The sequence below is a fragment of the Erythrolamprus reginae genome, chromosome 9 (genome assembly GCF_031021105.1).
Source record: "Erythrolamprus reginae isolate rEryReg1 chromosome 9, rEryReg1.hap1, whole genome shotgun sequence".
In the NCBI taxonomy this organism is placed as follows: domain Eukaryota; kingdom Metazoa; phylum Chordata; class Lepidosauria; order Squamata; family Dipsadidae; genus Erythrolamprus; species Erythrolamprus reginae.
In genome coordinates this window covers 10,629,239-10,646,813 of record NC_091958.1, presented here as the reverse complement: position 1 = coordinate 10,646,813, position 17,575 = coordinate 10,629,239, and the positions used below count along the sequence as shown (strand labels likewise).

The window sequence follows — 17,575 nt, the reverse complement described above, 5'->3', positions numbered from 1 at the left end:
GCACAGAAGGGAGGCGGGGGTGGGGGCAACTAGAAGGGGTCCAAAGAGCGCTCTCGGGGAAGTAGGGAGCCGGTTCGGCTGGCGAGAGAGAAAGAGAGACGCGCGGGGTATCTCCAACTTCTCTCCTGCGCGCCCCTTTCTCTTTAGCTGAGCCTCCTTGTCTTCGGGGGGGGGGGCGCATCTCGGAGGCGGCGGACAAAACTTCGTCTCTTTCTCGGCTCCAGCCTGCCCCCCCTCCTCTACGCCTCCCCTCCCTCTACGCCGCCGCTACAACAGCTCTCCTGGGCAAGCGGCTAAAATGACAAACGAAGCGCAAGACCAAACTCCCCTCTCCACCTTAGACGCGGCCGTAGACACAACAAGCTCCGCTCGAATAAAGGAGAAGGGGACAGATTCGCAACAATGCCCCCCCCCCTCCTTCAGGGCACCCTAAAGGACCCCGCCGGCGTGGGTTTTTGGGAAAAAAATGAATTAAATTGATAAATAAGGAGTTTCCCACTCCTTCCTGAGGCTTCCGAGGGAGGACCGACCTACCCTAGCAATTCAATTTCCCGTGGAATTGATGGTATGCCGCCGACGCACTCGCCCCCCCCCCCCCAACCCCCGCAGCTTAATTCAGACCTCGGATAATCCGCGGGAGACATTTCGCTTTGTTTTGAACTTCTCCCTTTCTCTCTCGCCTTTAGCGCCGAGGGTCCCGGAGACAGGCGCGCAGCACACACACACACACACCGTGCGTAAAAGTTGCCCGCTTCTCCCAAGTCCCTTTCTTCTTTCTCTCTCTGGTTTCTACACATTACGAAGTCGAGGCAACAGATGGGCTGGAAGTTAAGAGCTGGAATTTTTCCTACTTTATCATCAAAGCATTCTCCGCGCCTGTCTGTGTAAATTGTGCGCGTCTCTACAAATATAGGTACACATACAGGCTCACACTTAGAAAGGGTGTGAGTTCGTCTGTTGTCTTAAATAACTTTTTAGGGTTGGGGTGTGTGTGTGTATCATTCGCATATATGGAGAGCTGGAGATTTATGATTTTAGGGCTATTTTCAGATCTTCAGGTTAAAATTAAAATTAGTTAAAATTCCAGGGTGGAGGGTGTGATGGGGCCCCCAGTGGAGAAAGCTCTCGCTCTCTCGCTCACACACACTTACTTTTTCTCTCGCTCTTCTCTCGCTCTTTCCCTTCTCTCTCTTTCCTCTCTCTCGTTCTCTTTCTCTTCTCTCTTTCCTTTCTTCATTTCCTATCTTTCTCTCTATTTCCTCTTCTCTCTCTCTCTCTCTCTCCTTCCTTTCTTTCTCTTTCTTTCTTTCTCTTTCTCTCGTATCTCTCTCTGTCTCTCCCCCACTCTCTATCATGCCCTCTCCCCAGGCTCCCAACACCCCCCTCCTCTTCAAAATCAAACTTCTCCCACCACCCAGTTGGAAGACGGGGCTGTTTCATCTTCATTCACTCGCACCAACCAATCCGCCTGAGCGCGACCCCACTTCCGCCCCCCCCCCTCCCCGCCAGCCCGAGCGCGCGGGTTTGTTTTTGCTCCGCTTTCTCCCCAGAAAGCTCCCCCCCCCCTTTCTTTCTCTATTAACCTGTTACTTGAAATCGCGCCTTTCCCCTGGCGGGGCTGTCCGCCTGGCAGGTGCCTGCTTTCCATGTCGGTGTGGGCGAGGGGGGGAGGTGAAGGAAGAGGGGGGACCGCGGGCACTCTCCTCCTCTCGCCCCCACCTCCGTCTTCCTAGTTTTGCTAGAAAGCTTTTCAAACGCTCTGAAAGACAAGTGCAAAGCGCGCGCCCCCCCTTTTCCCCCAGCGTTCGTTCTGCCCCGCCCAGCGCCGGGCTGTGAATGCCCGGCCGCTGAATCGGAAGCCTGCCGCTCGAGCGCGCGTCTGGCTGGAGGAAGAAGCGGGGGGGGGGGGTCATTAGACGGACGCGGCTGGCTTAAAAACTCCCCGAGAGAGTGCGTCAAAAGTTTTGAGACGGGCTCGGGCTCCGGGGAAGGGGCGTGGGAGGCGGGGGGAAGAGCAGGACCCTCTGGGTGGCGGCGATCTCGAGGGAAGAAGGGGGCTTCTCCCGCCGCTGGACCTTCCCACCGCCGACTCAAGCCCCTCCAAGCTAAAAGAGAACCGAAATGCCTTCCCTCCTCTCTTCCTCCAAGCGAGCGAGGAAGGAGTTCACTTTGCAAAAAGTTTGCTTCTCCGCAAGCGAGGCTTTGCTTTAAAATTAAGGGAAGCCCCCTTCGTCCTCCTCTGGCGACCCCCAAAAAAGTTTCTGGACAACTTTTAAGCGCGGGGCTAGGGGGAGAGAGAGAGTGGAAAGAGAGAGAGAAATGAAAGAGATTGAGAGGAAAGAGAAATGAAAGAGAGTGAGAAGAAAGAGAGAGAAATGAAAGAGAGTGAGAGGAAAGAGAGAGAAATGAAAGAGTGAGGGGAGAGAGAGGAAAGAGACAGAGAAATGAAAGAGGGAGGGAGGGAGAAACACGAGGTGATTTCCTCCTAAATCTTCCCCTCCCTCCGCGCGACGAAAAGCCGGCTCAAGTTCTGCCTTTTCTCCCCTCCCTCCCCTTCCCCGAATCCCTGGAAAGTAACGGATTTTGAAAAGGGACGGAGGGAAGGCGCCGGTGCCGGCCTCCAGGCTAAGTTCTACAGCGCCCTGCCATGGCTCCTTCGCTGCCTTCATTCTGGCTCCGCTTTTTTTTTTTGCCTCTCTTCCCCCCCCCCCTCCCTTGACAGTCTCTGCTCGCAAACGTCACTGCTATGGATATTTAATTATACTGTATTTTTTAATCACGCAGGCCCCGTTGCGAGGATGCAAAAAGAAAAAAAAGGAGGGGAGGGGAGGGAGGGACACAATTACTCCTTAGCTGACTTTGATAACGCGGGGCGGAGGGTGCGCCCCCTACTTAAAAAAATAATTCCCCCACCTTAACTCCGAGATCCCTCCTCTTCTCTCTCTCTTTCTCTCTCAATCCCTCTTGTTTTTTTTCTTCCAAAAGGAATAAATATCTGGAAGGGAGGGGGCGAAGGACCCCCCGCCGTCCCTTTTGTCTTTTTCCCCTTACCTTCCCCGTTTGTTTTTATAAAGCAAAGCGCCCCCCCCCCCGAAAGTCCGGCACGTAAAGCGAAGCGTTGCAAACGATTGTGTTCAATGAATGATGAGGCATATCCCCACATGATTGACTTGATCATTTGCTGGGGCTGGAAACAGAGGAGGGGGGAGAGAGAGAGAGAGAAGGAGGAAGGAGGGAGGGAAGAAGAGGGGGAGAGAGAGAAGGAGAGAGGGAGGGAGAGAAAGAGAGGGGGGAGGGAGAGAGGGAAGGAAGGAAGGAGATGAGGGGAAGGAGGGAGAGAAAGAAAGGGAAGGAGAGAGAAAGAAGGAGGGGGGGGGAGAGAGAATAAAAGTGGCCAAGGGGAACTCTACCAGATCCCACCCACGGCCTGGATCTCTTCGATCTGGGGAGCCCGTCCCGAAAACCAAAGAGATCCGGAGCTTCCCGCTTGCTCGCCCTACTCCCTGGGAATCCTTTTATTTTTATTTTATTTTCCTTGATAGCGATCAGGCAACCTCGCAAGACATTCGCGGCTCCTGCTCGGGTAGGTTAAAAAAATGCATTGTACCGTTTTTTAAAAGAGAGAGAGAAACACACACACAGAGAGAGAGAGAGAGAGAGAGAGAGAGAAGCTCCATCCATTGTCATCTTGGCGTAATTCGCGGCAACCCGGAGAGGTCTTGCGGCATTTTTTTTAGCTTTGATGAGCCAAACGCCGAACCCTTGATAGAATAATCTACAAAGAACCGGCTGCGATCGTCCATTTTTCGTCGCCTTCCCCCCCACACCCCCAATCACCCCCCCACCAACCCCGCGCTTCCCATCCTCCCCTCCCTGCCTTAAGGAAACTCAGGTTAAGGGCAGGTAGGTGAGGGAGGAAGCGTTTAACGCCGAGCCGTTTTGGGCATGACCTTGAAGCCCCGCGTAAACACACTTATTCCAACCCAGCAATTCCTCCAAGATCTATTTGCTTCCCTTCCTCCCCCTTCCCGTCCACCACCACCCCGAGCCGCCCGCCGAGCGCCGCTGCTGCTGCTACCGCCGCCGCTGCTTCGGATCCCAGCTTCCACCAATCTTCCTCCCTGTCATTTTCCCCTAAACAAACCCGAAGGATCTCTCTCTATTTAAGAAGGGGAGAGGGGAGGGGGAAAAACCGAAAGTGGCGGTGGGGATGGACGGGAAGCGTGCAAGGAGCGAAAGGGACCCACAGAGAAAAGACACACAAACACACACATCCGCGCTCACGACTGTTTCAGCCGGGGCGGGTTTTTTTTTTTTCCCCTTACCTGCTCTTGCAAACTATTTTCAAGTCGGATTCTTTGCAAAAACTCCGGAGGGAAGCTGGAAGCGGCCAGCAGGATCGCGCGCACTGACGGACCCCCCTCTCGGAAAGCCGGGCGCTTAAAGAGAAGTAATCAACGATAAAGTGACGTTGATCCGCACTGTAACCTTGTGGCGTATTTAATGTAAATAAGCAGTTATGTTGCCAATCGCACGCACGCAAACACAGAAAGGTCTCCGGCGTTGCATTTTGATGCTTTCCATTAAGGCTGACTTTATTTACATACACTGTTTAGGGGAAGGGGGGAAGGAGAGAGAGAGGGAGAGAGAGAGAGAGAGAGAGAGGGAAGATCACGATGGTAGGAAGACAATACTACTGCCAAATGATTATGAAAATATGATTTTAATTAATCACGTAGTAGGCAAGGAAATTAGCATACGGTAATTAAACTTCCAGGGGGAAAAAAAAAAAGAAAGGACAGGCGGGGAGGGGAAGGGGGGGAGGTGGAGAAGCCTTATAGGTCTTAAATAAATCAGGAAATATAGATTTAAAACCTTTCTTTGTTTGTTTGTTTATTGGGTTTTATTTTTTGCCTCCCCCCCATCGAGCGGACTTTATTATGGAGCCAATAACTTTTTTTTGTCTTTTTTTTAAAAAAAGGAAAAAGCAACTTGAAAAAGGTTGGGCTTGGCAGTTGCAAGGCTTGGTGGAAGGTGCAATCAAGCAAAAAAAAAGGGGGGGGAGAGAAAATTGAGGAATAGGTTAGATGTGGCTAATAAATGAAAAAGGGGAGGAAGGAGGGGCGCAAATGAAGTGGGGGGAGAGAGAGAGAGAACGCTGTAGTTGTGGATCTCCATCTGTGACAAAAGCAGGGGCCTTCAACAGCCCCTTTGTGGAGAGGTTATATAATGAGGGTGGAGTAATTATTGGAAAGGGGGGGCGCAGAGAATGTTATAATAAACAATAACAACCCAATGCATTCTAAAGATGAAAAAGAAAGCTCATTTGAGGTACTGAGACATGTTAATGGGAAAGGGAAGAAGAAGAGAGGGAGAGAAAGAGAGAGAATCAAGATCCAAAAAAAGCTGACAAATAAGTGTGTGTGTGTAGACAAATAGAGAGAGTTTGTGTCTGTGGGTCTTCTCTCTGTCTGTCTGGGAGTGGTGCACTTGGTTAAAAAGAGATGGAAGCAGACTGATTATTCAAAATGCCCAGCCACAGGGACACTTAAAGCATCGATTCAGGTAACATAAGTTCCCATCTCCATTGAAACCAGGTCCCTGAAGATGACTGGCATACATTTTAAATCAGTTTACATGATTAAAAAAAGAGGGGGAGGGGAGGGCAGAAACACCACACAAGGAGGAATCATCTGGAATAAAGGCAGATATGCGGAGGAGAAGAAAAGTTTGGTCAAAATCCCTGGAAAATCAACAACTTGTTGAGAATAGGAGCACTGGGGTTTTCACTTAAGTATCTTTAAATCAAGCCTTTCAATTTTCCTTATTTTTCTCTTCCTAAAGATTTTCTGCCTACTCCTCTTGAGGGGGTGAGAGAAACTTGGTGTTTCTCTCCTAAAGTTTCTGAACTATTCTTAAAAGTATTGTGCTTAAAAGTACAATAAAAATAGGCGGCAATGTGAAGAGAATTTGTACCTGTTCCCAGAATGTGAGAATTGATTCTGCACTTTGAAATATCTCTGAAATCACCTTTATAAATATTCCAAATATTCTCTGCTTTCCCCCCCCCCCCCTTAGAAATTAACATAGCAGCCACATCAATGATATCACTATCGCTACCGGAATGATAACTAAAGCAATGGAGGGGGGGGGGGGTTTGAGGCTTTATTCCAGTTCTTCATGGATCAACTGATTATATTCTCTTTGTCTTTTGAATTTGTTATTGTAAGTCAAGTGATTCTTTATAAGTGACAGGCCTGACAAAGAGATGAGGATGGGAAAGCAGGTCGAAAGGAAGTCACTGTATGGACTTTGAAAAAAGCATTTTCAGAAAACAAGATAATGGTGAAAATGGATCTTGTCTTTTAACCCTTGGTCACCTTGATTCGTGGCTGCGTTAAAGCGCGATATGCTTTTTCTAATAATAAATAAAATAAAATACAGCATTGTTATGGGCAAGTTCTCTCGAGGCTCTTTGAAATGATGAATGAACTTCATATGAAGCATTTTTTTAAAAAAATAATTAAAAGTTAGAAGATATAAGACATAATGTTAACCTGGCCTACTGTATGTATAGATAAGTCCTTGATTTGCAACCATTCATTTAAAGTTACATTCAAAGTTACGACGGCACTGAAAAAAGTAACTTGACTTTAGGACGGGTTTTCATACTTATGACCATTGCAGCATCCCCATGGTAAGAGGATCAAAATTCAGATGCTTGGCAACCAACACCTATTTATGGCGGTCGCAATGTCATGCAATTTTTTGGGATCACATGATCCCCCGCAAAAAAATGGATCATGTGATCACCTTTTACAACCTGACAAGCCAAGTCAAACCCTCAACAGTGTTATTAACTTAACAGCATGCAGTGATTCACTTAACAACACTAGCAAGCAGGTTCGTAAAATGCCTGTGGATATTGGTGCTCGCTGTGCTTCCTTTGGGCATAGAGAATCATGGCATACAGCTGTCTTAATACATGGAATACGTGATATATTAAGCATTACGCAGACTAAGCACGCACTTAGGACACCAGGCCCAAAGAGGGCACCACAAAGTTGAGAAAGGAAAAAAAAAACAATGAAAATTTGTAAAAAAAGAAAAGAAATTAATAAAACTAGGAGGGGATCACTAAGATTCGTCAGTGCTAAAGGCACCAGTGAGCCTTAATCCACCACTGAATACGAGTACCTCCCGATTGATCTAGAAGTTCATTATTCTTATCACCCATTTCCTCCCACTGATGACTGCGTGACTGTAACTTGTTGCTTGTATCCTTACGGTTGATATTAATATTGATTGGTTCCCAATTGCTGACAATCATTGTTGTACCCCATGATTCTTGACAAATGCATTTTTTCTTTCTATGTACACTGAGAGCATATGCACCAAAGACAAATTCCTTGTGTGTCCAATCACACTTGGCCAATAAAATTCTCTTCTCTTCCCTCCTCTCCTCTCCTCTCCTCTCCTCTTGTCTTCTCTCTTCTCTTAAATTCTATTCTATTCTCTTAAATTCTATTCTATTCTATTCTCTTAAATTCTATTCTATTCTATTCTCTTAAATTCTATTCTATTCTATTTTGGGGTAGATTCCCCTTTCAATTCACAACTGGTGTGCATCTCTTTATTTTGCTACAGTCTAAGGTATCGGAATAATGACTTCTACATGGTCACTCTTCTTGAACACAGTTAGAATGATTGTAACAAACACAGCTAGAATGACTGTAACAAGTACATTTGGTTTAAAATTCAAAATGGGCTGTTCCATGAGCTCAAGAGGTATTCCATAACAAGAGAAACCTAAAGTAACGTGGAACTGGTGAAGGTGCCTATTAAAGACGAAATTTAGAAAATGCATGCTCTGACTGCTGTGCTTTGTTTATTTCATTGCATGTTTTCAGTGCCTTCAGGTTAGTCTGTGATTCCTGCTTGGACAAGTCCCTGTAGATATTCTGGCAACATTTCCAGAGGTGTCTTTATCAGTCAGTGCCTTCTTCCTACAACTGAGAGAGAAGAGCTGGCCTAAAAATCACCAGCTGGCTTTATGACGAGGGCAAGACTAGGACGCTTAATCTCTTGGTTCTAGTTCAATGTCTTTAACCACAACAACAAACTACCATATTTTTTGGAGTATAAGATGCACCAGAGTACAAGATGCTCCTTAGTTTGGGGGGGAGGAAGTGTCCTTTGTCTGGTCAGCTTCAGCACATTATTTTATCCCCTGGTTAGGGCTAGAAAAAAAATCTTCAGAGGGAGTAGCAAGCCTGCAAAGACTTAGGGCTGGGAAAAAACTTATTTGGTATAGCAATGAAAACAAGCCTGCAAGCTGGGAAGATTTATTTATTTATTTATTTATTGGATTTGTATGCCACCCCTCTCCGTAGACTCGGGGCGGCTAACAACAGTAAAAAAACAGCATATAACAATCCAATATTAAAACAGTTAAAAACCCTTATTATAAAACCAAACATACATACAGACATACCATGCATAAAATTGTAAAGGCCTAGGGGGGAAGAGTATCTCAGTTCCCCCATGCCTGGCGGCAGAGGTGGGTTTTAAGAAGTTTACGAAAGGCAAGGAGGGTGGGGGCAATTCTAATCTCTGGGGGGAGTTGGTTCCAGAGGGCCGGGGCCGCCACAGAGAAGGCTCTTCTCCTGGGTCCCACCAAGCGACTTTGTTTAGTTGACAGGACCCGGAGAAGACCCACTCTGTGGGACCTAACTGGTCGCTGGGATTCGTGCAGCAGAAGGCGGTCCCTGAGATATTCTGGTCCGGTGCCATGAAAGGCTTTATAGGTCATAACCAACACTTTGAATTGTGACCGGAAACTGGTCAGCAACCAATGCAGACTGCGGAGTGTTGGTGTAACATTGTTAGCATCTTGTTCGAGCTGGGGAAAAAGCATCAAAAAAAGCTACACTAGGAGTATAAGAGCACCCAAGGAAATAGCAGTATATCATATTGCACATACTAACAGCGATAAGAATATCTCTGGCACAATATTGGAAACATGACGACCTACCAACTGACAATGTGATTATTAGGAAAATCTTAGAATGTGCAGAATTAGATAAATTAACACTAGAGTTAAATCAGAAAGAGTATTCAGTATACTTTGAAGTTTGGAATTTTTTTTTAATTACTGGTTGGAAAGAAAGAAGAAAGAGGATGTATAAATGTATATACCAATGTGCAATGAAAATGAACGTAGGATTGTATAAACATGATTGTAAAGGATATGTAAATTTACTAATAAATGTATGTAGATGTAAGGATATGTAAGAATTTATAATAGTGTATGCAAGGATTTGTATATTTACTAATGGATAGATAAAATCTGTAAAGGAAATACAGTTTAACTTAATGACATATAAATGAAAATCTAACGTTAAGACATTTATCATAGAATTGTTAAAGAGGTGGTTACGTATATTTGTAAATGTGTTGTTTTGTACTGTCTATATGTTTGTCTTTATTTTAATGTTTTTAATGTTTATACTTAATAAAAATTTATTTTTAAAAAAGGACCCAAGTTGTCAGCTTCTAGTAAATTTCACTGACCTCTAATCATCTTTAAACCTCTAACCATCTTTAGAAAAGGAAGGTTGCTGTGGAGGATTTGACTAAACTTTCTACTATGCAGGAGGGGGAGGAGGAAGAGGAGGAGGGTTCCTATCTAATTTGCTGTGGTCCTTGATGTCCTTGACAAGGAATTTGTATAAAATAGACATCAGGGAAAGGTGGGGGATGCTTTTCACTCCTACTAAATCAAATACTAGAAAGAAACCACTGTGTCTTGAGGGCGCAGTGATTAGAGCGCAGTACTGCAAGCTACTTCTGCTGATCACCAGCTGCCAGCAGGTTGGTAGATCAAATCTCAGTAGGTTCAAGGTTGACTCAGCCTTCCATCCTTCCAAGGTCAGTAAAGTGAGGACCCAGATTATGCTTACTCTCTGTAAACCGCTTAAAGAGGGCTGCAAAGCACTGTGAAGCGGTATATAAATCTAAATGCTATTGCTATTGCTAAAATTCTAACTACAGTGTTCTTGTTTGTTTGTTTGTTTGTTTGTTTGTTTATTCATTCATTCATTCATTCATTCATTTATTTATTGGATTTGTATGCCGCCCCTCTCCGCAGACTTGGGGCGGCTAACAACAATGATAAAAAAACAACATGTAACAATCCAATTTAATAAAACAATTAAAAACCCTTATTATAAAAACCAAACATACACACAAACATACCATACATAACTTGTAATGGCCATGGGGAAGGAATATCCTAACTCCCCCATGCCTGGCGACAAAGGTGGGTCTTGAGTAATTTGCGAAAGACAAGGAGGGTGGGGGCCGTTCTAATCTCTGGGGGGAGTTGTTTCCAGAGGGCCGGGGCCGCCACGGAGAAGGCTCTTCCCCTGGGGCCCGCCAAACGAGTAGCTCGTTTAGCCACAGTCTCACAGAAAAGACAAAATGGCACACTGTAGAGTTGTCATGAGATGGGCTCACATGGATATCACTTAAGAAGGGGATGTTCTACGTCTTATTTTCAGGGGATGTCTTATTTTATTTCAATGAAGAACAATTCACATTTATTGCTGAACCAAAAAACATGAACATTTATTATATACTGTACAGTAGTTGTCATCACAAGCCAGCATAACTAGACAAACTGAATCCTATCAAGAATTTCTTACTACTACCGTACCATTATTTTCATGTATAACAATTATACTTTCTTCAAATATGTTATATATATGTTCTGTTTGGGAATGCTGAAAAACGAAACGTCTCTATTTTGGAATGATAAAAAAAACACACCGAGTGCACAAACATGGGTGTTGTGGTTAGCTCTGGCCCAGCTCCTGCCCCAAGGACTGTGGATATGGGGGAGACATCCACATGCCGCAGGCTTGTTTTGCTCCTGGTGGAATCTGCTGATGAAGGCTCCTCTGACCAAGAAGACATGAGTGACAGGGAGGAGGAGAGTGTGGCAGACAGCTCAGAAGGAGATCAATTATCTAGCTCCTCCTTGGATTCAGAACAAGAGTTAATGATACAGCCAGGCATGCGGAGAGCGATGCATAGACAGCAACAACTGAGAGATTATTATCAAAGAAAATGAGGCCACCTGTGGTTGGGTGGGGCTATGGTAATTAGTGAGGCTGCTATAAAGAGCAGCGTGCGGGTTTGGCCATTGTGGAGAATTATCTGATCCTTGTGTTTCGTGCCTGCCTTGCTGACTTCGACCTTGGTGTGTTGCTTTTTCCCACTTTGAAACTAAAGCAGAGCAAAGGGTGTTTCACTTTCACAGCTGCAAGATAAGTATCTCAGAACTGATAAGGGACTTGTACCAATTACCAGTTTGTTTGGAGACGAGTGCTCTTTGCTGTGCAAAAAGAGGGCTTAGTTTAAGTGAATTTTCATTATAAAGAACATTGTTTTGAATTTTCAAACGTGTGTGTGTGTCTGAAATTTGTATCTGAATTTTCGGGAGGATTCTGCCAGAGAGCTCGACAGAACAATGAGTGTGAAACTTTTTCCTCAAAATCCAAACTCACAATCTTGCAGAGGTGAAGCATTCCTGACCCCTTTTTTCCACTCTGAAAATATGTCTGTGTTTTATTTTCCTCTCTCATAAAGTGGAAGCCCATAGAGGGCAGAAAAGCAGATGTTCTCAAGGAAAGGAAGTATCTTTCGAGAGAAAAGAAAAATAATTTTCTCTCGCCTCAATCTTAGCAACTCCATTCAGGTAAATAGCTGCTACTGGATAAAGGAGCCGCGAAAACAAAGTATTTATATTCAAGGCATAAAAATTAAAGTGAATCCGATTAAGCTTAGGTTGTCAAGAGAATAACTTGCTTTTGTTTAACCTAAATTTATTCTCAGCTTACTTAAAATAAAGAGGAGTGCTCTGCTGAAATTAAAGTAGATGATTCACCAATCAACTTTAAAGTCTCTGTGAGTGGCTCTGCCATACATGAAATTCTCCACATATGGAGGACAGAACATGCAAATAATAAAAAGAAAATGAACTGCAGAAAAAGAAGAGATGGAACTTTAGAGGAGAAACACATATTCTGATGCAAATAACAGGTCATGAGAACATGTCTACAAACAAAAACACCTGGACTTGCTAAAACTAATAATAATAACAGCAACAGAGTTGGAAGGGACCTTGGAGGTCTTCTAGTCCAACCTGCTAGTGCACTGCACACCAGAACAACTAGACAACTAGAGTTTTTTCCCCAAACGCCATCACTCTGCTAAACAAATAATTCCCTCACCACTGTCAAACTATTTACTAAGTCTGCACTACTATTAATCTTCTCATCATTGTCATCACCTATCTCTTCCCACAAATGCCTGTATGACTTTAACTTTGTTGCTTGTATCCTTACAATTTATATTGACTGGTTCCTAATGTGACTGGATTGCTTATTTGTACCCGGACAATCATTAAGTGTTGTACCTTATGATTCTTGATGAATGCATCTTTACTTTTAAAGTGAGAGCATATGCATCAAGACAAATTCCTTGTGTGTCCAATCACACTTGGCCAATAAAATTCTATTCTACTCTACTCTACTCTACTCTACTCTACCCTATCATACAGTGGATCTTCTCCAGGTCCCGTCAACTAAGCAATGTCGCCTGGCGGGACCCAGGGGAAGAGCCTTCTCTGTGGCGGCCCCGGCCCTCTGGAACCAACTCCCCCCAGAGATTAGAACTGCCCCCACCCTCCTTGCCTTTTGTAAACAACTTAAAACCCACTAGGGATGGGGAAATTGAGATCCTCTTTCCCCCTAGGCCTTTACAATTCTATGCTTGGTATGTATGTATGTATGTATGTATGTATGTATGTATGTATGTATGTATGTATGGTTTTTATATTAATGGATTTTTAATCATTTCTAATACCAAATTACTATTGTACACTGTTTTATTGTCACTGTTAGCCGCCCCGAGTCTCCGGAGAGGGGCGGTATACAAATCCAATAAATAAATGAATGAATGAATGAATGAATGAATGAATGAATGAATGAATAAATAAATAAATAAATAAATTTATAGACTCTATTTATATATATTGTGTTTGTACAAACTCAAAGCAAACATTTGGCTATTTTGCTGTATGTAACTAGAAGTATGGATGCAAAGTGCTACAATTCATAATGCCATCACTCCAAAATATAACTCCGGGAGAGAAAGACCTTGGACAAAGGAATGCATTCTTCTCAGTTTGTCTGAATAATATTTGTTTAATCATTCACCACCATTTAAAAAATTGCCAAGGTAATCTATGTCTTCCTCAGACAGAGGAAACTGTCCAAGAAGGATACTATTTAATTAAAAACTATCACATAAAAATAAAGACTCCGGGAAGTACAATAAGCTTCTGTGATCAATGTCCTGAGGCTTGTAACAAACAAAAGCTAAACATTCTAAAAAATAATTGATTTGTACTTTAATACAGAACCATCTTCTTATGTTGCAAAATAAAGCTCATCACATTTAAAATACACATCACAATCGTGATCACAACCTTATCAGAAGCAGTGAGGTGGTTGACTTCCTTAAATGCTGGGCTGCAATATCTCTCTTGCGACTCCATGCAACATATGGAGATTTTCCCATTTTCCCAAATTTAATATTTTATCTCATCTATTTATTTGTGTTTGCACATGTCATGTGTTCTATAATGTTAGATATATATCAGTGACCACTTCTAGATGCCATATGCTAAATAAAAATAAATAAACGTTTGGAAAACTTAAGATATGAATAGAGAAACACTGAAGAGACTAACGCAGTAATGGCAAAACTTTTTTGGTTCGCATGCTGAAAGGCAAGCAGGTGGAAGGGTCACGGGCATGCATGCCTACACCCATAATTCCATTTCTGGCCTCGGGTGGGGGAGGCTGTTTTCACCCTCCCAGGCTCCCAGAAAGGCTCTGAAGCCAGGGGAGAGCAAAAGAATGGGACTTCTGGGATAGATAGATAGATAGATAGATAGATAGATAGATAGATAGATAGATAGATAGATAGATAGATAGACAGACAGACAGACAGACAGACAGACAGACAGACAGACAGACAGACAGACAGACAGACAGACAGACAGACAGACAGACAGACAGACACACAGACACACAGACACACAGACACACAGACACACAGACACACAGACACACAGACAGATACACAGACAGACCGATAGATAGACAGATGTAGGTAGGTAGATAGGTAGATAGATAGGTAGATAGGTAGGTAGATAGGTAGGTAGGTAGGTAGATAGGTAGGTAGGTAGGTAGGTAGGTAGGTAGGTAGGTAGATAGATAGATAGATAGATAGATAGATAGATAGATAGATAGATAGATAGATAGATGTAGGTAGGTAGTAGGTAGGTAGGTAGATGGACAGACAGACAGACATAGATCCTACTATTATCTGTCTGTCTGTCTGTCTGTCTGTCTATCTACCTAACTACCTACCTACCTATCATATATCATCTATCATATATCTACCATCTATAACTTCTTTCTCTCTCTCTAATTCTAACTCTAACATCTCTAACTCCCTATCTACCTACCTACCTACCTACCTATCTATCTATCTGTCTACCTACCTACCTATCATCTACCAATCTATCATCTCTCTATCTCCATCCATCTCTCTCTCTCTCTCTCTCTCATGCTCACTTGTTAGTTAACTAACTCTATGCATCCATATTTTTTTCTCTCTCTCTCTCCATCCAACCAACCAGCTTTTACTGATTTCCTAATTCTCCTTTTTTTCTTACATTGGTGTACAGACATTTAAAGTGTTCAGATTCTTGAAACTAAAGAAATTTGGTCTCTAGCAACCCACATTTAATTTCTATGTGATGGTATAAAGGAAATGACATCCAAATTATTAATAAAAGGAAGTAAAAACCTGAATATTTCTACAGCAATATAATAAACAAAAGCAAACATAGATTGATGCCATAGATACTAATAATATGTAATATTTAAATTCAGTAGTTTTTATAAAGATTTGATAGTAAATAGTCAAAAAAATATACTTAAATAGTGCCATGTTAACTAAAGCCCAATCTTGCCTTAAAACAAAATTTATTTCCAAATGTAAGAGATTGGTATGAGCCTAGAATGCTTTTTTCCTTTCCTAGTTCATGATATTATTAATACATTTCTTCATTTTTGTTTTTGAACAATGTAGCCAGGGAAGTGAACAGTGTAGAGATCGTACAAAGGATAAAGCTGGGTGATGCACATTCATCACTTTCAGATGCTAAAGTCATTACCTTAAACAAAATTAAAGAATATGGAGATTACCGGTAACCTAAATTTTCAATCCATACAATCTACATTAAAATTATGCAGTAAACTACTAGAAATTTTTTTTTAACTCAATGAAATCCTGTAGCCAAAACACAAACCACCTGAGGAAAAGGAATATTCTTAAAATAAGACTACAGGTAGAAAATTATATCTGTCTATCATGGAAGTAGAAGAATGCCATTATAATTTTTAATGACTAATACTAACGAACCTCTATTACATCAGGGTGGTTTCTTTTTTCTATCCGGAACACTTGAACCGTGATTAAACAGAGCCATCAGAATGTCATGTTTCATAGAATAATATAAGTTAAAGTATACATTATTATTTATTTCCAGTTTAGGTTTCTTGATCAAGAGAAACGCAATTATTGACTATTAGCTTGCAATCTAAACAAAAAGATGATCAAGTTATCCTGAAAGGCAGAGTAGAAATCAGATTAATAATAACGACAACAACAAAACAAAGCCCAATTAACGTTAGCCTTCTGTGAGTTGGGTTGAATAGAAGGTAACATTAACAATGCAGGAGCTTGAAGTAGAAATTAGAAACATGACTCTCTGATAATGATATTATCACAGGCCCAACAGAAAAGAACTTTCTCGAATGTCATTGAAATAATAAGAAAGCAAACTAAGTGAGGCAGATTTTTTTTTCCCCTTACCATGATGAAAATTCTTGATTTTTGTTTTTTGGTAAACAAAATTTGAATTTATTATGATTTTTATATCGACGAGTTTATATACTGAAAAGGTAGACTGTTCTAAGCAAAATATAAAATAAAGTATTATTTTAATATGGTAGCAATAGCATTTAAACTTATATACCGCTTCATAGTGCTTTTACAGCCCTTTCTAAGCGGTTTACAGAATCAGCATATTGCCCCCAACAAAATATAAAATAAAGTATTATTTTAATATGGTAGCAATAGCATTGAAACTTATATACTGCTTCGTAGTGCTTTTACAGCCCTCTCTAAGTGGTTTACAGAATCAGCATATTGCCCCCAACAAAATATAAAATAAAGTATTATTTTAATATGGTAGCAATAGCATTGAAACTTATATACTGCTTCATAATGCTTTTACAGCCCTTTCTAAGTGGTTTACAGAATCAGCATATTGCCCCCAACTCGGAAGGATGGAAGGCTGAGCTGGTGGTGAGATTTGAACTGCACTCTAACCACTGCGCCACTCCGACCACCAAATTCCTAATTTTAAATCCCATGGACCACTGGGGGAGGAGGAAGCTCAACCGCCTTTCAGGCCCACAGCCTGGAAACCTTTTTTGTTCCTTCTCTCAAAGAACGTGGTCAATGGCAAAAGCATTTAGACTTATACACCGCTTCGCAGTGCTTTCCACTACAAAGTAGTGCAAAGATAGGAAGATGTAGAGAGACCTGTCCCACAGAATCACCAAGATTCAGACACAATTGAATGGATAACATCATCCTCACCATCATAACTCCCAGACTGGTAAAAATGGAACACTGATTCCTTTCAATTGTGTAGAGATATATATCAGGAGGTGACACCTCCAGTGATGGGCTGGTGCCCCCACGGTGGGTGGGTGGGGGGACAACGACGCAATGCGGGTAGTAAGTTTATGCCCTATTTATTGAATACTTAATAGTTTTTTAATTGTCTTTCCTTCTCTAGTACCTTAGTATGATCCTTAATTACTTTTAAAAATAGGAAATAATTAAATAGTATGTTTTTACCCATAAACGCTTTATTTATTTTATTATTTGGATTTGTATGCCGCCCCTCTCCGAAAACTAGAACTGAATTTTTGTAGCAATTAAAGAAAATGAGCTACTTGCCTAATCTGCTATCATACTGAATCCTTTGGGTTCAGTACAAAACCTTAAAATGTTACTGTGCTCCTCAACCAATAATGCTGCCTATCATTTGTCCTTTTTGTGGCTATTCATCTAATGTGACTTAAATCAACTGAAAAAAAGAGTCCAAGCACCTAGTTGAAAATTTATCTTGGTCGGCAAGCCACTCCCACCTAGTCACATGGCCTTTAAGCCACACCCTGGTCACATGATTGTCAAGCCACTCCCATCTGGTCACATGGCCGGCAAGCCACTCCTACCCAGTCACAAGACCATCAAGACAATAAGCTACAGCCACAGTGTGGTAGTAAGAATTTTTTGCAGCCCTTCACTGGACACCTCTTAAATAAATGGGGGGGGGGGACACAACTCAAGTGAAGCC

The 17,575-nt window shown here is 42.4% G+C and overlaps 1 protein-coding gene across 1 annotated transcript in view; it reads right to left on the bottom strand.

The window, feature by feature from the left end:
• Positions 1-1,663, bottom strand: part of ZNF536 (zinc finger protein 536) — a 354,431-nt gene extending 352,768 nt beyond the window's left edge. Inside the window, exon 1 of the mRNA XM_070760286.1 lies at positions 1,584-1,663. The gene's annotated coding sequence lies outside the window, so the exon portion shown is untranslated. The remainder of the gene's footprint in view (positions 1-1,583) is intronic.
• Positions 1,664-17,575: the final 15,912 nt, after the last annotated feature.